Raw genomic sequence first — 20,534 nt, 5'->3', positions numbered from 1 at the left:
TCTTGAGCTCCAAGTTGCTGGCTAACAAGGAGCATTAGACTGTGAAGATGACTCTCAGACCCTAGCTGATGCATTTGCTTGAGGAGAGGCATAGGATATACTTAGAAGACTTGAAAAATAACAACCGCTTCTTCTGTTTATCTGGTTTACTTTTAGTCGTGAATCTTAATACTTTGAAGATTCTGGTGACATACAACTCTGTAATGAAAGACAGAGAATTTCATTCTTTAATGAAATGCACAACAGAATGCAGGCTACGGAGCTCTGAATACAGGTCAGTCACGTCTGTTTCCATGCTGGGCTGCATCCATGGCAAAGGACTCACTGGAGCTTGCCCTGGACGTGGACAGCAGAGGCAGTATGATAAAGGGCAGGCAGTGGCAACAGATATTTTACAAATATTATTACTTTTAACCTCCATAAGAGTCCTAAAAATAAGACATAAATATGACCATAATGCAATAGAGGAAAACAGTTCGGAAATTTAAGGCACCCTGCCTTACCTGAACCCACCAGCAAGGACTGCAAGTCAACCCATCTCTAGGTCCATATACTTCCTACCATCTATGATTTGTTGGTGTATTAATTGAACAAAAGTCTAAGAAATAGAAAAAGGAGTGTGCAGACCTAATTTCCCTTCCCAGGCTATTTAGTTTTCCAGTGTTTTCTGCTTTGTTGGGTGATGATCAGATTACCTTCCAAATTTGCATAATACATTTGAGCACTGCAGCTCCATTATGAAATTATACACAGCAAAATCAGCATCTGATTCTGCTTAGTGTCTTTTAGAATATCCAGAAATGGGATGATTGATGTCCAGCTCAGACACACAGATGCAAAGGATTCAGGGAGGATGGGGAGAAGGGAGGAGGAAAGCAGTGATGCTGACCAGATCGCTCAGTTATATGGCAAAGCCATAGGGACTATTTGACTGTCCATTCTAGGACACTTGTAGTTACACACTTGGGTGCTATCCCCTTCAAATGTCTGGTGAGGAACTCATGAAAACACAGTGAACGGCAATCCACAGACACCTCCGCACAGTGTATGGAAGCCTCGGTCACAGGAAACTCCTCAGAATCAAGCAGGGTCAAGCCTGCCCCAAGTCACAAGTCACAGGACATTTGTTCTGTAAATCGTTACCAGAAGTGATTTGCTCACTGGCTGAAGGACAACCTGCAGCCTGTTCTGTGGTTTCGGACCTTGCTTCCTCTCGCCTGGACTGGGTGTTTCCTCATGCTCCTTCCCTTCCCAGGTGCCCTGAACTCCCCGCCCCTTCACGTCCTCCGGTTCCTGGGCCACACCATACCCACCTCCTTCCCCGGCTCTCCACGTGCTCCCTCCCTTCCTGAGCGCATCCCACCTGCAGATCTTCTCTTAACTGAGTCTCACCTCAAGCTGTTTCCGCACACACTCCTTTTCTGTGGTGCTAAGTGAAACTCATCAAATTCTGGATGCTATTACACAGTAATAGCTGTTGGTTTTGAAGTCAGGTAGATTTTGATTTTAATCTCTAATTCCTAATTTACTAACCGCCTGTTTTGGATATTGGCTGGCTTCCAATTATAATTTTATTGATAAAACGTAAATAGAGTCAATCAATTCTGGGCTTATCTGCTAATTAAATACTAATAATATGTGATAGCATCCTTCTCACTTCTGTATTTCCATAAGCTTGTCTCTCTGCTGTATCACTGAAGGCTATGATTATGTGAAATTTATAATTATTGATTCCCTGGACATAGGAATCATGGGCCCTTCTGGAGTAGCAAAATCCAATCTTGGCACAAGAAGATGGCTGAAAAATAAATGCTCAGTTAAGTGGAACATCTTTTTTAGTGTGGACCATAAAAACCTAAATAAAATATTGTGTCATCAACAGCATGGCCTTTCAACACACGCAATTTCTTAAGTAATCATTTTGCAAGGTTCATAATTTCACTCCCCACGTGATGCATATGCAGCATTATCCCTTCAGACAGATCTTAACTGCATTTTGAGTTTATTAAAAAAAAGTGGAGATGTGCATGCTCCCTTGATTTTTGACAATGAACTGCTGAGAACCAAATGGTATGAGTTAGCTTTAAATTCATTTTTTAAATTTAACTTTGAAAATTAATACTCAGCAAATGTGTTTGAGGCTTCTGTTTACAATTTAAAACCAGATTCTCTGAAAATTATGTCATGGTAAAAATAAAATAGCTGGGAATGTAACTCAGCAGCACAAGCAACTGCCTGGCAGGCCCGAGGTCCTGAGTTTGATTCATGTACCAAAATAATAATAATAATAATAGTAATAACAATAATAAACCAAAACACGAGTTTTTAAAAAGCTAGTAATAGTTCCTGGCATAGAAAGGGATAATTCATCTATTCCAGAAATTGAGTATAATTTTGTTCCTTCTCATGTTTCACTTTAGGTTTTTCTCATTCTTCCCTCAATTAAAATCTTTACTGAGGACCACAAGAACACAGTCTTCTAAGGATTAAATGATGTACTAATTATATTTTTAGATTTTATTGTATTGATTCTGTAGGTTTTTTACTCAACTTCTTTACTTATTTTTAAGGCAGAGGATCATTTGAAAAAAAAACCCATATACAAAAATCCAGAGTTAACTATTGCAGTGGTAATAACATGATTTTTTTTTCAATTTTATTTAAGGAGAAAAAAACAGAAAAAGGGTATAAGTTATACAGAATTTCAAAAAAAAAAACCAGTAGGAAATCACTAGTTAATAGATTACATATCGTCATCTTAGAAATCGTTGTTCAAGTTACAAAATTAAAGCATATAAAGTGGACTTTCAAACAGTGAGACTGCAAACAGTTCTGTTCAATGATCCAACAAAACTCAGTAATATGGTTCTCTATCTTATACGCTTAAATATACATGCAATTATATCCTTTAGAGCACTTTCTTTTCCTCTCTGACAATTACACATTTTGGGTTTTATTACTCTCACAGTTCTTCTTACTTTTTTTGAAGAGAGTAAGAACAAATGTGACATAGCAGAACAGAGTCCGTCAAATCAAAAGGATGGACATAATACATAATGTAAAAACAAAATATAAGGTGATCAACAATGGTTACCATACATTTTTGCTATCCTAAAAAGAATTGCCTATATCATTAGTTATAATAAAATTGAACAAAACAGTAAAGAACAAAACCAATAAAACCAAAACATTGGAGACATTACAGGACTTCATAAAAAGATAATAGTCAACCAGAATGGGCGTCATAATGAATCTTATTGTCTTCACAGTTGTTGCCTATACTTTCAAACTTGGTACTATCAAGCAAAACAGAATAGAGGAAAATCAGTCAAAACAAGATGGTGAGAGCAATACAGGGTTTCAAATCAAGTTAATAGGAAATCAAAGTGGGTTACTATAATATATCCTGCTATTTTTTATTTATTTTTCCCTTAATTAAAAAGATAAAAAAGTAAATAATAAAGAAAGGAGATTAAAATAAAAGAGGGCATAACAACAAAACAGCACAGGTCAAAATATAATCATTTAAGCAAAATAGTGTTTCACCACTAGATATCCCGACATAAAAGTAGTTACCATAGTGTCTCTTTCCCTGAAATCTTTGAGTATAACTTCATATACTCTAGCATCAAACATATGAAGACAATGTAAAACCATTGAAGAGAATGACAGTACTACAGGGTATTTAGAATCAACTAACAGAAAATGAACAATGGTTTCTGTATTATCTCCTTGTCTATAAAAGTTTTTGTTTATATTATCACATATAATAAAATCCAATAAGATACAACATGTTAAGACCAATGGAGACAGAAGAACAAAAGCTTGATGGGACTTCAAAACAAGATGATATTAAATCAGCACTAGCTATTATGATGTCTTGTTTTCTCCAAAATAGCTGTTCCTACCATCCAGCCTTCTCTGCCTCATTTCTGTTGAGCTCTTTTTCTGTCATTAATTGTCAGTTTGTCTTCTTCATTTTGCTTTCTGCTCCATTCATTGTTGCCTCTCTGTTTCTGGAGTCTTGGTATTTTTCTTTTTTAGAATATCCTGCAGTATTCTCTGTAGAGTTGAATTGGTGGTTGCCAATTCCCCTAGTTCCTCTTTATCCTGGAAGCACCTTGTTCTTCCATCAATTTCTAAGGACAGTTTTGCAGGATATAACAATCTTGGCTGGAGGTTATTATCTTTCAAAGCTTGAATTATTTCCCCCCATGTTCTTCGTGATTTGATGGTTTATGCCGAGAAGTCTGCTGTAATTCTGATGGGTGTTCCCTTGTAAGTGATCTGTTTCTTGTCTCTGACGGCTTTTAATATTCTGTTCTTATATTGGATTTCTGGAATTTTGATTATTATATGCCTGGGTGTAGCTCTGTTTGGGTTGTAGGTGGCTGGGGTCCTGTACACCTCATACATCTGAGTATCTTTACCTTTTGCTAAATTAGGGAAATTCTCCTGGATTATTTCTGTGAATAGCTTTTGTAGTTCATTTGTTTGTGTCCCTACTTCTTCTTTTATGTTCTTAATTCTTCTTAAGTTATAGATCTTCTTATCATCTTCTAGCCTTTGTATTATTGCTATTTGTTTTCTTGTTATTTTTAAGTTTTTCATTTCATGCTCCCACATTACAAATCTGTCCTCCAGTTCAGATAATCTATCCTTAGTTTCTTTCAGGCTGTTATTCCAGCTTTCAATAGAGTTTTTAGTTTCCTGGTAATCTCTTCATGTATTCTATGTTTTCTCTATTTTCTCCATCAAGCAATTCTCCCCTTTTTTTCTGTTCTTCCCTTCCACCATCTGTTTTTTTCTTGGGCGGTGCTTAGCATTTCTCTAACTATTCTACTTATTTCTTGCTTTATTTTGTTAAATACTTCACTTTTGAACTCGTCTATGAGGCTCCGGAGATATCGCTTTATGTCTATTGGTGCCCTGTCTGATATTGCGTGTTTTTAGTCCTCATTCTCCTTTGCATTTACCTTTCCTGGATTAGTGTTCTCAGGATTGGGGACTGAGGATCCTTTCTTGTTGCTCCCTCTTCCCATACCTTTTGTTCCTTCCATGCAAGCATATATAAGAGGCCTAGTTTTTTTCTTTGTTGGTTACAGAATCCACTGGCTAGGTGTTCCTGCCCACTGCAGTGTACTAGGGAGACACAGACCTGGGCAGCCTCTGCTGGGCCTGCCCCTCCAGGTCAACCTAGTGAAGGCTCCACTGGTAGGGTGCACTGCCAGGTGCTGGGACCTGATTTGGGCTAGCCTACTGGGTCTTGTCAGCGGTGTCACCCATGCCACACGCTCTGCACCAATCCCGCTTGAGAGGTGAATATGTGACTAAAGTCACTGCAGGGCCCTGTTCTGGCTAGTCTGCCTGGTCCCAGAATGTCCTCTGTTGGAGCCTCCTAGTCTATGGAAGGGTCCTCATTCCTCTCACTCACCGCAGGTCGATGCAGAGCTCCCCACCAGTCCTGCTCTCAACTCTGTTCACCGATTCCCACTCTCAGAGCTTTCGTGCGCTCTCTCTCCTTGCTGTGCTGATTGGGACCCAGCAGTGGCAACAGGAAATTCAAATCGCAATTTCCAGAGGCACAGGTTCCAGCTTCCATGCGAGATTTTATCTGTTCCGGTTATAGCACCAGGATTGCATTTCCAGTTGGTTTCTCTCAGCTTAGTTCATTCCTGGGTCAGCAGGGTATATCTCCCCTTGCTTAGGACTCCCCACACTGCACCATTCCTGGATTCTAAGCTGGCTATCTCACAGAGCCTCCGTAGCTGCTGTTATCTATCCACCATGTTCTCCTGGAAGTCTAGTTTAACTTTTATATTTCGTTTTTTTAAAAACTACTTGGATTCATTTTTACAACACTGGGAAGTAGGGATTCAACTTTATTCCTTTGAATGTGGGTATCCAATTGTCAAACAATCTGTCAAAAAGATTAGTCCACAAAACTATTTCTTTCTTCATTGATATTGGCCCCTTTTTCAAAAATCAGTGGACCGTAAATGTGAGGGTTATTCCCCTACTTCCAGATTGTTTGTATCATTGAAAGCTTTAAGGGTCACATCACTGTGCCCAGCTCTTACTTGTCACTTCTTCCCACTTACTGCGTTTGGCTGCATTCCTGATCAGCACTGCTTGTTTCAGCATTCTGCCCACTTGCCTTTCTTCTTCAGTGTTGTTATTCAAAGAGTATACGCAGCCTTCTTCCTTCATTTCTTACAAATATAACACCACGCCTATAGCAAATGACTGCTTAAGTTTGAGGATGATAAAAGAGTTTTACTAAAGTCAGGTGTGGAAGAGTGCAAGAAGTGGTTTGTGCACTGGGGATCTGAAGGACCCATCTGAAGGCCTGGAGCTCACTGTAGTGTTCCATGGGAGTCCATATCAGGGGGCCAGAGGATCTCACAACATCCTCGTAATGCCGAAAAACCGCCAGTCAATAGCATGATTTTTAAAATTTGTGTACCAAGGGGTTATTCAGTTTGTCCAAAAACTTCTTTTAATTAGCAATTTCCTTGAATGCCTCAAAAGTTTCTAAAACTTCACTGATTTTCAGACAATATCTACAAGTTAAATGAAGAAGAGTTATAAAGATCTTAGCCATACTAGCTACTTAGTTTTAGGGGGATATAGGATGGCAGGGAAGAAAGCAGAGGATGAAATAGATTTGGCCGTGTTGTGTCTGTGTACCAACTCCCCATGATGAATCTGACCGTCACATAGTATAAACATGATTGACAAATTGTTTTTAGAATTTTAAAAATAAAAGCAATAGGTAGCAATAAAAAGAACATGATTAGACTAAGTTACGATATCATCACATTAACATATTTCTTCTATAATATGGGTGATAGTAGGAGAATCTCAAGTCGGGTGTGCACACAGGTTAGAACAGAGACGTAGATTACCTAATTCTTGCCAACCAGCGGCCTAGAAGCAACAACACCACAGTTGCAACAATATCTAACTGCTGTTCCCAAATACTGACACCAGGGCTTTCTTGGCAAATGGCTTATCATAGGACAGCAGGATGTCCTCCAAAACACAAAGCATAGCAACACTGCAAAAGGACATGAAAAACTAGCCTCCAAAATGAGTAATTTGGGCACCAGAATAAGTAATAGAATTGGGTTCTAATCTAAGGAATAAAGTAAGTGTACTGTACCTACATCTATGTTGGGTCAAAATAAATGACTACAGGAATAAAACAATAAAACTTTTGCCTTGTTGCAGTCAGGACTTGTAAGGGAAGGGAATTGATATAGGACACATAATTCATAGGATTATTTTGTGGTATTTACCTAGAGTCAAATGCAGAAGAGTGCTGGAGACCTGGCCATGTGCTAGAGAGCTGATGAGCCCAGCTGAGGGCCTGGACCCCATGGCAAGGTCCTGCACGAGTCCAGGTGAAGACCCAGAGCCCATGGCAATGTCCTCCGAGAGTCTAGCTGGCACCGCATACTGATATGTTATTGGCACTGTACCTCTATGATAATCATTCCAAGGCCACCATCAATTCTATTGGTGAGAAAACCAACAGAGAAGTTCAGAACAGCAGACATTATGCAGGACCCCACTGACACTGCTTAAGCTTGTCAAAGTCAAGCAGAGCACGGAAAGACAGAACCCAACAGGTACCAGAAAGCTCCAGAAAGGCTTCTCAGCAAAGGCAGAGCTGTGTGCTGGATCTGCCACGGAGTATACGTCGGGCATTGATGAAAATTGTAAGGAAATCCAAGTAAAACCTAGATTTCAGCTAAGAATAATGGACCTATGTCAGTTTCTTAGTTTGGATAAATTACCTTGGTTATGTCAAAATCGCCAATGGGAAAAACTAGATTGAGGCTACAAGAAATCTCTGTCCGATCTTTGCCAATTTGATATACATTTACAATTATTACAAAATATTTTTAAAAGGGAGAGCACTCAAAAAATTAAATCGCAGCCTTAGGATTACAATGAGAAATGGGTTTTCTGGCCAATACTTGTCTTTCTGTCATCCTTTCCTCCACAGCCTTCCCACCCTCTCTAAACACGTGTGGGGGTCTCTGCCAATAGGTTTTGCAACTCAAGGTCATCTTTTGTGTTTATGGAATGCTGGGGGAAGAGCAGACCTCACACAACCTTGGATTCACTATCTCCTTTCCTGTGGGGGCGAGACTGTTACTTTCTGCTAGGTTTTCATTTGCTGTAAATTATATTCTCACACTTTTATCTCTAGTCCCTTGCGGCAGACGCTATCTCCTGCATGCCCGCTTTGTGGGATGCTGCGCCCTGACCACCCACAGTTTCCCCTTCTCACACTCCCTCGCTCTCCTCTCATGCCCGTTTTCTCTGTGCTGTGAAGGCTGGCTATATTTTACTGTGTTCTGTGATCAAAGGTACCTATTCTGGTCTTCGTCTATAGCTTAGCTTATAAAACTGAAATGCAAACAGATTTAAAAAAAAAAAAAATTCAGGTCAACCTAAATGACCCTGACATGAAACCAGGGCGGTACACCGTGATAGAGTTCTTTTCCACCTAGTGTTAGTAAATCACAATTTGCTTTAAATTTCAAGGTGTTCTTTCTCCTTTGTAATCTGTGTTGCGTGTTGGTTGTTGCTGTTGTTGTGAATCTATTGTATGTCCTCCTGCCTGATTTTTTTCTACCTGCTGAAATAACTTGCCTTTCTAACCCATTTGCCTTCAGCAATCTGTGCTGGTTACTCTACAAAGCCCCGGGGCGTGTTCCCCGGGATTCTCAAGGGCCGAATTCTCTGTCTCCCTCTTCCATGTCTGTCTGCTTGGTCTGCCTGCCTGCTCACCTCCTGTTCTTCTGTGACACACACTTACAGAGCTTCCTGAGAGAGGCTGTGTGGGGGGCCATGTAGAGTCCCTTGACTTGATGGGGTCACAGCAGCTGTCCTGTTCAGGTCCACTTTGAAGACACTGCAGCTTCTCTCCTGGGGGCCGATTCTGAGGTTTAGAACTCTGATATCAGTATGGTTATCATGCTTCTGTGGTTAACCAGTTTCCTCTCTCTTTTTAAAATTCCTCCTTGTCTTGGAGGGACTGAAACTTTGCAGTGCTGTGATATTTGTCTGTTTTTCCCAACCCCTACTGAGCGCTCCCTTAGCCCTTTGCATGTGAGACTGGCAACTTCCCCCTCCGGCAGTCGCTGTCTGTGCCTGTCTTTTTTCATAGACTCCTGTTCTTGTGTTAAAGGATACCGTGTATTTTTGGAATTTTTTTAATTTTAAAGACAATTTAAAAACAATAAAAATAATACAGAATTTTAAAACAAGACGATAGAAAATTAACAATGGTTGTTATATTGCATATTGTTATTTTCAAAATAGTTGCTCAGATCACCAAACACAGGTATGCTAAATTGATCAAACAGTAGAAGTCCTGCCTGTTCCTTTCAATGAACTGATAGAATGACCAGTTACCTTAGCTAGCTTGTGAATATACATAAATAGATTTCCTTCCTGTTTTTCTCCTTGCCCTCAACCAGTCGTTCTTTCCTTTTGAGAGGTTTCTTCCCTCTTACATTTCACAATATCCATTGTACTTTTTGGATCTTATTTACTCTTTCAATTACTTAGACGAGGGAGACAGCACGATGTTTACTCATGCAAGCCTGATTTACGAGTAGTATGATCTCTAGGTGCATCCATTTACCTATAAAAGCGTCAAGTTTATCTTTCTTTCTGAGTAGTACTCTAGTGTATAAAAATCACACGTCTTTTTTAACTCATTCTTTGATTGATGGGCATTTGGGTTGGTTTCAAGATTTAGTTATTGCAAGTTGTGCTCTGTAAACACGGGTGCACATATATCACTGTGGTGTGATGTTTTCAGTTCTCTGGGAAAACACCCAGAAGGGGCATAGCTGGGGTGAATGGGACCTCCAATCCTAGTTTTCTGAGGAATCTCCACACTGATTTCCACAGTGGCATTCTTTAAAAGACCCAAGGACTCCTACGTTTTGCATGTTTTCTCCTCTTTTGTGAATTATTTGTTTACTTTGCCTTTTTCACGGGAGATTAGACTTCCTGCCACTCTCCGGTGGGTTCTACACATTCATGATTGTGAGTTTCTCTGTTGTGTGGTTGTCGGACCTGTTCTGGGCTGTGGTCAGAGGGCTAGCCTGGCAAGCATTTGTCTCCCTGAAATGTCAGAATGTAGACGGTTTTAGGCAGGGTGGCCACATCTGCACCACAGCTGCTCTCTAAGGCAGGTGACTTGACAGCAGAGCTGGAGAGCAGGATTCCGAGTTCAGCTGTGGGGAGCCGGGTGGTCACGCCTCCCACCGTGGCCACTGGGGCTTCCAGCCCGGCGCTTCCTGAGGCTGCTAGCAGCACACACACCTCCCTCCTCCAGGCTGCCTTCTCCTGCTGCTCTCCAGCCAAGGATTTCCCCAGCCTGCTGTCACAGCCCTGCGTTGCCTGTGCTCTCCGACTTCCGGCAGTGTTTCAGGCTCCTGAGTGGTCTCACTCTGCACACCTTGTTGTTGCAAACTGATGCTCTTTACAAATCCCCTGAACTCCATTTTAACCTAAGCTTGGGAAACATGTAAGCTCAAAGGAGCCATCACATTCTGAACACAGCCTTCCCCTTCCATCCTCTCCACCTCTGCTGTGATTTGTTTGGAGTTACTGTTCCTCTATTTCACCTTAATAGTGGTAAAATTTGTTTTGCACTCAGACATTTATTCCCTAAGAAAAATGCAATGTGCATACAACTGCTCCCAATAGACCTGGCCTACTGGACTCTGCCTGCTGTAAGAGGTCACTACTGATGAGACACTGGACCACTGTCCAGCGAGATTCACTGTGCATGGTAGGGAGGGGCCCAGCCTGCCTCACCGACACCTGCCTTTACTCCCAGAGCCACAGAACTTCTCAGCAAGACCCCAAAGCCCTTTCTAAGTGGGGTGTTCTCAGCTTCATGTGGAGTCTTCCTAATTTGAAGTACATTTCGCAGGAGGATGTTATTTGCTAGCCATCGTATAACGTATTTGAGAAAGTGGTTTCATTCTATGACTAGAAGGAGCACTTTGGCTCCTTCCACACAATTCTTCCTGTTTAAGTCACACATGACGCACTTGCCCGTCCACTCAGCAAATGAGCTTAGTGTTAACAGGAACGAATGCACTTACGATGTTTACGGATAGATTTCCACGCAGTCAGTAGCCTGAGGACCTCAAACGGAGACACCCTCTTGTGAGGATATTTCCCTCTATCGCAGGCCGTGTAATTACCTTTCCATGTGAAGTGGATCTGTGACTTCAACGACACTTTAATGGATTCTAAGTGGATCCTGACTCTGCCCTTATCTTACTTGTATGTGACTTTCCATAAACCATTAGACTTGTGTTCTTTATTGAGTTAAATGGTGTGAACAAAGCCAGGGCGTTCCTCCCTCGCCTTCCATTCATTCCTGGGTGTGATGAAATAGTACCTATAAATCACTCTAACTCAGGAATTAGTAACAGGATTGGAGAGGCATCTCTAAGTATGACCTAGAAATATTGGTGAGCCAATTTTGGATCCATGCATTTGAATTCAGCATTCCATATGAGTCCATTTCCAGTATCAGGAACGAGCCTGGGTAATGTAAGGCCCCTCCACGGGGTATGGTCTGCCTCGTCTTTCTCCACCGGAGGTATTTATAGTTCCCTTTTGTGACTGGCTCGCCTGTTTAAACTACTTATTGTGAAAGCCTGGCTTTCTTTATTTCTTTCTGTAAACTATAAGTTAAACATTACTATTAAAGAAAACAGTTTATACCATTATGGTTTGGTAATTAATATAGTATTATACAAATTGCAAGCATACATTGTCCCCAGTCTAAAAAGTTTCTTTAGTTTTCTTCTGGAAGGAAATCAGTGTTATCTACTAAAGTGTTTCTAGTTGATTAAACAAAATCTGGTCCAACCACCTTGTGTTCCTAAATGATGGGTTCATAGAGTCCGAGACTTAGAAACGAGCCTTGAGATCCTGTGACCTCCTCTACTCACTCGCTGATAGAAACCCAGGCTCAGCGTGGCTGGAGAAGTTGGGGAAACCCAGTGCATATACAGCGGGGACCCAGAGGGATCCTGGCCTTGCTGGCCGCCAGTCCAGGCACCCCTGTCCTCCCTTGTGTCACCTCACTTCCTTGTCACACCTAATCAGTTATTCATTCTTCATCCACCCGGGGAATTAATGTGAACAGATCAGTAAAACACTCATTGTGTAATGCCGTACGGGAGCTCAGTGTTCTGGCACCCATAGCACAGCAGGGACCCTACAGACACTTTAGGCCGCCTTTCCTCCCCCTGAACCCCAGCAGTGTGTGCTGTGTGTCATGCGACACAGGCTTCACCGCGCACAGGGGTGTATCGGTAACTCCCTCTCTATCTATATGCCCTTCCTATCAATCTTTTATTGAATTAAAAGTATCTGTTAAGTGCTCACAATATAAAAGATACAACTTTGTGTGTGTGCGCGCGCGCCTGGCCAGTGCTGTGCCACTGAGCTAAACCCCAGCCCTAAAAGACAGAACAATTGCCGTGTGACACACATTACCAAGTGTCATTCCCACAGTGATCCGAGGGGTAGACACAAAATCCGGAATGTAGACATGGGAACAGCCTTGAGGAACAGACTGGGAGGAGCATCTTCCTCTCATCAGACAGAGCAGGGGTCCAGATTCGAGGGGACCGCCCTTGTGCTTCAGGGCTGGCACATGGACTGAGATTTCTTCCTCTCTTCCCATTCCTGCTATTTTTTCTTTTAAACTTTCTGGATCAGTTCTGCTCCAGACCCAAACACCGTTCACTCCTGGAGATCAGATCTCAATCAGAGTGTCCACTCTTCAGAGGGCAGTTCCCTGTCTACTAATCCTGTTAGCATCCTAGAGTATGTTACCTGTCTGTCTGTCTGTCTGTCTGTCTGTCTGTCTCTATCTCCCATTCTCCCTGTTCTCCACAGGAACATGAATTGCAGGAAAGCAATCTGCCTACACTCCCCCCATCTTCATCCGGTGCCTGATCCTGGGAACTTCAGATACACACGAAATAAAACAGTGGCCACCAGTGAATGAGTTGGTACAATTGTAGGCTTGCAACAGATTTATGTGGTTATAACTCCACTGTCAGTGTCAATAAATACTCAACAAAATAATTTATTACCAGTTATAGCATGTTGTTTTTTTAGGGCATGAACTATAATTTTATCATGCCACATATTAAAATATATATTTGCTTCCCAATTGCTGGTGCTCTCCAGCAGTGTATGCCTGGCTTCCTGGGGCAGAGCCCTCTCTGCTGGGTGGGGAGCCCCTCCCTGCTCCTCACGGGGACGCAGGTCACTGGGCAGCCTTCTCTGGGTAGCAGTCTTGCCATCGTTGTGCTGCTGACACAGCACAATTCCGACATGGGCAAAAGTGTCTTCGGAAACAAAATCACCTCAAGTTGGGAATCACGTCTCCAAGGCACGCTGCAAGAAACATGTTTAAATACCAAACTGCGTTCCCCACGTGAAGCATTTCTACGGGTCAGCACCTCGGAGACGGGAAACAGTGGCTTCCAGAGTAAAAAGCCCTTGCCAAGTTTCCCCAGGGACCAAGGAGCAGAGTCAGACTTCTGTCAGAGTCAAAATTCAATGGTGTTTAAACCCCGTGTTTCAGGCTTCCGGATGCTATTGTGTTGTTGCTGTTTTTGTTTTTGTTTTTTGTACTGGGGATGGAACCCCAGGCTTTTCCTTCACATGGAGCCCCCATTCCCAGCCTTTTCTATTTTGTATTTTGAGACAGGATCTTGGTGAGTTGCTAACTCGCTTGCTCTGGCTTCCTGTCTCAGCCTCCCAGAGTGCTGGGGTTACAGCTGTGCACCACCAGGCCCAGCGAACAGCTGGCTTCTTGGGCCTGCCCTTCAGCTTTGTCCTGCACCCCTTCTCCTCCTCTCTTTGCTAAGGATCCCGGGGGCCACCGAGCCATCTGTTTTCCACCTCGGGCAGCACAGCTATTCTCCTCTCTTTGTCTTAGTCTGGTCAGCAGCAGTGGACTCCAGGCCGAGGCCACCTGCTGTATTAGGGACCCTGAGGACACTTGGGGTGTGGAAGAAGAGTGGGGGAAATGCAGACCAGGGTGCTCTCAGTGCACCCCCAGAGGGTCCTGCAGCCAGCATTGAAAGCTCGTTACAATTCAGAATCACCCCAGCCCAAAGCAAGAGAGCGATTTTCACAGAAACCTGCAGTCTCCTCTCCTGTCATCGCTAAGGGGCCATAGACACCATCACAAGAAACCCCTACCCTGTACTGCAGTCCCGCCAGCTCACAGGTCCCAGCTGCAGACCGGGCCCCCCAAGCTGGATGTGGACAGCAGGGCTGGGACCTGGCTCCCCATCAGCTCTGCTGTGATGCAGGAGAAACCCAGGGTGCTGGTGTGGGTGACACCAGTTGGCTGGCATTGGGCTAAGAGATCTCTGGGTCAATTGTGGTTCTTCATCTCATCTCAGGCTGAGCCAGAATGCTCTGCCTGGGGAGACAGCAGGCCTCTCACTTAGGGACAGTGGTGTCTTGCTGGAGCTTGTGCTCAGCTTTGAGGTCAGAAGCTGTTCTCTGGATTCCAGGACAGGAATCTGCTGGAAGAAGGAACACACCAGGCACTGGCAGCAGGTTCTCACCAGAGACAGCTGCACTCTGGTCCTGCGGCTCCGATCGATCAGCACACGGATTCCTGCACAGGGATTCCGATAGCCGTGCAGCTGCTCACCTGTGAAATTAAGCAGGGCACTCACACTTGGACTTTGTTGCCCGATTCCCATTATAAAAAAGACCCCGGTCTCCATCTTCTGCCACCGTCTCCCTTTAGTATTTATTCTGTAACAAATGAGTGTCTCTAGTCACATCTTTGCCAAGAGTCTCCCTCATTTTTCAAATGTAAACATCGAGGTACTTTACTAAAGAATCCAGACAGGGAAGAGCACAAAAGTCCCCGACTGAGCCATCGTGCCTGCAGGCTCCACTGCACTGGCAAGGTTGCTGCAGGCAGGCAGCTGACTCGTGCTCCTCTTAGCTTTGCATTGCTGACCAGAGCTCAAGTCGGGTCCAGCCCCCTGCTGTTTCAGAGCTGGAATTCCGAATACCAGATTCATTTTCCTCTTCTGCAGCAGAGACCAGGCTGACCCTCTCCCTGACACCCTGGAACACGCCCCAGACAGACACACAGACAGACAGCTGCAGAAACTGGCTGAGTCACGGCTGCTCAATAACTCAGCCCTGAGCCATCTCGGGGACATTCCTGAGTCGTGCCAGAGTGGATTTCTGGGTCCTACCTCTTTTTAGTCATGTCCCAGCCCTGCCCTCAAGCCTGGAGTTTCCAGGGCATTGCCACCCTCGGTGGACCAAAGGGGGCGTCTGCAGGATTGCTGCTGGACCTTACTCAATCCGGAGCAGAAGCCACGCGCAGAGCGGAAGCAGAAGTCTTGGCTCTCAGCCCGGCAGAGAACAACTTCCTTCCTGTGAGCAACCAGGGGTGAGGAGAGGGTTTGAGGGGTGTAGAGGGGAGCAGGGTCTGAGTAGTTAATGCTGCCCTAAGAAATATGGGAAATGCCTTGTCAAAAGGAGGGGCCATGCTGCCTCCTCCCCCTCGGAGTACCCAGAATATACCCGGGTACTCGAGAACCAGTGAACCCCGCCTCTGAGTGAAAAATAACAAGGAAGAGTGGAGGTCACAGCTCAGTGCAAAGGCCCTGGGTTCAATCATCAGGACAGCAACGAAGACAGAAACCAGAATCGAACAGCAGAGTTACTGGAAAAACATCTGCTGGCTCTAAAAATACCCCGATTTATATGTGAAATATATTCCTTAGTCTCTTCAGCTACTACTTTCTTTCCTTTCTCAGACAGACAGAAAGACAGACATCTGAAAAAAAGTAACAAATCAATAAAAATATAAAACCAAGATGTTGGGGGTGTTCAAGGCAAGGAAAGCAGAAGCAATTTGTCCTTTAGTCCCTAATTTGTTAACAGCCTCTTCTATACTGGAGCCAAAGTCCTGGAATGGACAATTTTTCTTTCACCCAAGAAAACGGGTCCATGCACCTGTTTCCTGATCATTTTTTCCCCAAGATTCTGCAGCCTGGTGACTCCTGAAATACCTGTTCGTTTCCAGTGCTCCCTTTGGTCTTGGGCACTGTACAGCTGCCCCCGGTTCCCTGCATCCAGAGTGTTGAGGTCCTGTGCCCATGACCTCAGACCCCTGTCCCCACACCCTGTATGCAGCATGTTCAGAGATGCCCCTGCAGGACCTGTCATAAGCGGCTAACAGGAAGTGAGGGAAAAGGCTTTGTCTGTGTCTTCCGTGCTGAGGTCATTCATTCTCTCAGTCCAGGGTCAAAGCACCAGCACCACAGTCTGCGTATTCACATTCAAATCCGAATTTGAACCCTGCCTGGCTCCTGATTGTTAGCGCCTATAAGATAAGTCCTGAGCCAGCCAGCTTGGTGCAGAGGTTTCCAGGGCGACCCTAAGGAGCTCCAGGTCCTGGCCCCTGCCCCTCCTCGTCCTCCAGCAGGGTCCCTCAGGGTCCCGGCCGCTGCCCTCTCCCAGGAGGTGCTCTCTCTCACTGCCTCCCAGGTTTAGGGTTTAGTTTCTTTGGGCCACGAAGCTGTTTCCGTCAGAGGCTTCATTTTTACTTTTTTATATAACTGCAATCTGAGCTCTTTGAACGTAATAACCATGACCTGGTTGTTTTTTATCAGGGAATGGACAGTGGCCGGCAGACATCACTGGGATCAGAAGAAAAGCAGTGTTGGAGCCAGAAAGAACTCAGAGGGAGACGGGACCACCGGCCCCTATCCAGCAGCACCCTGAAGACCATGAATCCCCCTAAGCCTACCTTCCAAGTCCATCTCACGGCTGCAGCCCTGCCTGGGGACATCTGGCCATTTGTCACCCTCCTAGAGAGTAAGGATAGGACTAAGGGTGTCCATTAACTCAGGAGGTGGAAAATGAATGCTAGAATCAACCTTGTAATACAGCAAAGCAAATTCTCTACAGAGGCAACATCTTAGATGCTTAATATCCTGGAAAATGATAATACCCATGGCGTCCAATACTGTGGTAGCTGGGGTGACACAGATACAACCCATCCTGAGGGCTAAGAAAAGCAATAAATAGTATGCAGTATACAAATAATCAGCCAATTATTCAACTGTAACCTAAGGCTTGGAGCAAGGAAAGTACAAGATAGAAGACTGTCATCTAAACCTGGCTTTGAGCAAATTTTCCAAGAGTCACTGATATTTAAGCCATGGTGTGAGGATGAAGGGGTGAAAGAGAACTCTGAGCTGTGGGAACAGCCTGTGCAAAGGTCCTGAGGTTGGATATTCTACAATGTATTCAAGATGTAAAGAAAGCAGGCATGGTTGGGAAGCTGACATTTAGAAAAAAAGTACTAAGATGAAGGGTGAGATTTAGGGAACAATCATTCTGTAGGTGATATACGAGATTTTAAATTTTATTCTAGGAACATGGGCAGATGTTTGTTCTTCCCTTTACTAGAAAAAGTTTTGAGGAGAACACTGATTTTATTAGATTTTCTGGCTGAAGAATCACAGCCTGGTGCCAGATGCGGTTGATGTAGGAGGTCCAGGGAGCATGTGAGCTGTGGAGATGTTTGAGTTACACTGACACAAAACTAGATCAGAAGTGAAATATAAGGAAAAGAAAAGTATCTAGGATGAGCACCTGCTGTCTCATGTCAGAGCTGGGTAGATGCTGGAGCCACTCTGAGCCCCGGGGGCCCAGGTGCGCAGGGAGGAGACCCCACTTTCACACTGGAGATGGAGAATGAGGTGCCCTGGGCTGTGGGTGCTGCTGTCTACGTGAGGGTCACTGCCAGAGCGGATGTCAGGGCCAGCCTGAGCTCTCTACTTAAAAGGCTTCCGCACACAAGAGGGGCATGAAGCCATTGAGATGATAACAAAGCCCAGATGAAGAATGTGAGTGACACAGAAAGAAGTCTAGGAAAGGGCCCTGGAGCGCTTCAGCTGGAAAAGCTTCGCAAAGCTGTAGGTGCAAGCTACACCTTTACAAGCTGGAATAGTCAGCAGGCCAGCAGTTTAAGGAGCCAAAAATACCTTTGCAAAAAAGATTTGCAAATGTCAGATGATTTCTTGGTGCAGCAAATTTTTCCAAACTCAAAACAAACAAACAAATAAATTAACAAATCAGCCTTTTTATCACATTCGTGTATGTTTTAAGTACTGCTCTCTCATTGCTGAGACAAAATACCCAATACCCAAAGTTAAAAAGGAAAGGTTTATTTAGTTCATTGTTTGTGGAGGTTTCATTCCATAGTCAGCCGGCTCCAGCGCAGGGTGGCATGGCACAGGGGCAACAGTTCATGGCAGCAGATGACAGCAACAGAAACAGGAGCACAGAGAGAGAGAAGAAGCCTCTTTTCCTCCCTTACACTGAACGCAGACTCTCCACCCTAGGTGAGTGTAGCACTCACACCCTTAATCCCAGCAGCACAAACTCTGGAAGCCTGCCCCATGACTGCATGAGGCTCTGGGGGGTCATCCAGATGCAAACGATAGCCATGTAATTTAAGCGAGGTTCAGAAAAGTATGCTGTTAGTAGATACCTAATAGTCATTGTTTAGTACAAACAATGACTAGATCTTAACTGTTCCCCCCCCCCCATCTCAATTAGGAAGGTGACTGGGTCTCAGGAAAGCTACACCCATGAGTGGATTAGCCCACCTAGAGTTGCACTCTGTCTCTGGCCCCCCCTTCTCGCTGCTTCCCGGCTGCCACCGTCTGAGCAGCCTTTCCCTGCTGTGCCCTTCCACCATGCTGTGTCCACCTCCTAACAAGACCACCATGGGATAGACCCTCTGAAACCATGAGCCAAAAACCTTGTCCTCTTTTCTTATAAATTGCCAGTGTGTTACCCCAGCGATGAGAAGGTGACAGATCCACTTGCAGAGCTAATATTGGCCCAAACTATGCAGCAAACACGGACAGATAATGCTTTAGTCTGATTTTTTTCTCTGTAAAAGTAAAGCTGTTCTCCTAGTGAATTATTGATATGAATAACAGTCTTATGCCATAAAAATATTATGTGGCTGTAAATGCCTTTGATTTTTAGAAGAACTAAAAAGAATAAAAAGTGAAGTTTAGATGGAGCTAGAGAAGTTCATTCTGAGGGTAAACTCAGAGACTAAAAATCCTCTATGCTAATCCTCTGTACTAATGTATCTTAAGACAAATTCCGTTTTGCAAAAAAATAAGGTATAGTGAAATGTGGCAAGGCAGTCACTTAGTTTTTTGGTTTTTAATATGTCAAAATTTGATTTTTTTATTTTATGAAATCACTCCTAGGAAAATCTAATTTTCAACCAAGAAGTTCCTAATAAAAAAAATGCCCTTTGAGGATTAAATTCCATCTTGCAGAAAGAAGTCAAACAGCCCGGAGGTTGGCATTGCGATTATTGTCTTTTTGCATCACAGGGAATGAGCTTTGGAGTGGAAAGGAAATGGGGCGCTCATAAATTTCTCCACGGCAAAATCAAATATGCTGGGCTTTTGGAAAGCATTTGGAGAAATTCTTGAAACAGGATCCTGGAAGGCCGGCCCAGCCAGGGCCAGAGGAATTTCCCAAGTCAGGAGCTAGGAGGGCATCCAGTGGGGGCACGGCGGGAAGGGACAGCGCCTGGGCCATGCAGAGTCTCTCACGCAGGAGCGTGGGGTGCGGCTGATCCAGAAATGTACATCTCCTGGGGAAGATGAGCGGTGAGGGAGATTGAAAGGTGAGATCTGAGACAGACCGGAAAGGAAAGCAGGCAGGAGGGGCGGCTAGCATTGCTGTGTCCCCGGCACTGAGGCGTGCAAACAGGCCTCAAGGCCCAAGAGAAGGACAGCGCACTGGACAGCAGGCTTTGGCCTCCCTGCTCGCCCTGATCCGGCCCAGATCTTCTCTCAGGGTTCTGCTTCTCCTCTGGCTGCAGAGTGCAGAGCCGCGGTTTGCTTTGGAGCTGGTTATGATATAGTGCCTGGCTCCCGACCCGCTCTTACCAGGAGAACGGAAGGTGGCCCTTGCCAGGCTGACACAAATCCTTCTCTAGGGTTGCTTTAGATTTTAAGTTGAAACACAGGGCAGCTACGTTTTCATCTTTCTTGTAGTTTGCTCATTGCATTAGGCAGAATAAATCCCCTCTTGCCTGCAAGATACCCGCACCCTAATTCCCAGAGACTGTGAATACCTCGCATGACTGGGAAAGGGAGCGAAGGCTGCAGGTGTGGAATGAAGGGCTCGAAGGGTTGGGAGACTCCCGGGTTCCCCCTGTGAGCCCGCAGGAGTGACAGGAACCTTCGGTGTGGGCAGCAGTAGCAGAAGCAGAAGGCAGAGAACTGAGATGTCAACAGGGCCAACCCACCTGCTGGCTCAGAGACAGGGAGCAGCTGCAAGACCTGGAAATCGGGAGGCTCTTTAGGGTCTGGGGAGGCAGCAGAACAGACCCCCAAGGACTGTGAGGAGGAGCACAGCACTGCTGA

General features: G+C 44.5%; 2 long non-coding RNA genes across 2 annotated transcripts; one reads left to right on the top strand and one right to left on the bottom strand.

The window, feature by feature from the left end:
• Window positions 1-13,082: 13,082 nt before the first annotated feature.
• On the bottom strand, window positions 13,083-15,439 carry LOC106027689 (uncharacterized). The gene is made up of 2 exons (XR_010043622.1): window positions 15,306-15,439; window positions 13,083-14,743 (listed from the first exon to the last, which is right to left on the bottom strand). It is a non-coding gene; the product is annotated as an uncharacterized LOC106027689 (long non-coding RNA).
• Window positions 15,322-17,065, top strand: LOC134473371 (uncharacterized). The gene is made up of 2 exons (XR_010043625.1): window positions 15,322-15,491; window positions 16,734-17,065. It is a non-coding gene; the product is annotated as an uncharacterized LOC134473371 (long non-coding RNA).
• Window positions 17,066-20,534: the final 3,469 nt, after the last annotated feature.

The sequence above is a fragment of the Cavia porcellus genome, unplaced genomic scaffold, assembly GCF_034190915.1.
Source record: "Cavia porcellus strain 051 isolate PalLab524CR breed Dunkin Hartley unplaced genomic scaffold, mCavPor4.1 scaffold_2, whole genome shotgun sequence".
NCBI lineage: Eukaryota > Metazoa > Chordata > Mammalia > Rodentia > Caviidae > Cavia > Cavia porcellus.
This window is presented reverse-complemented; position numbering and strand designations above follow the sequence as displayed.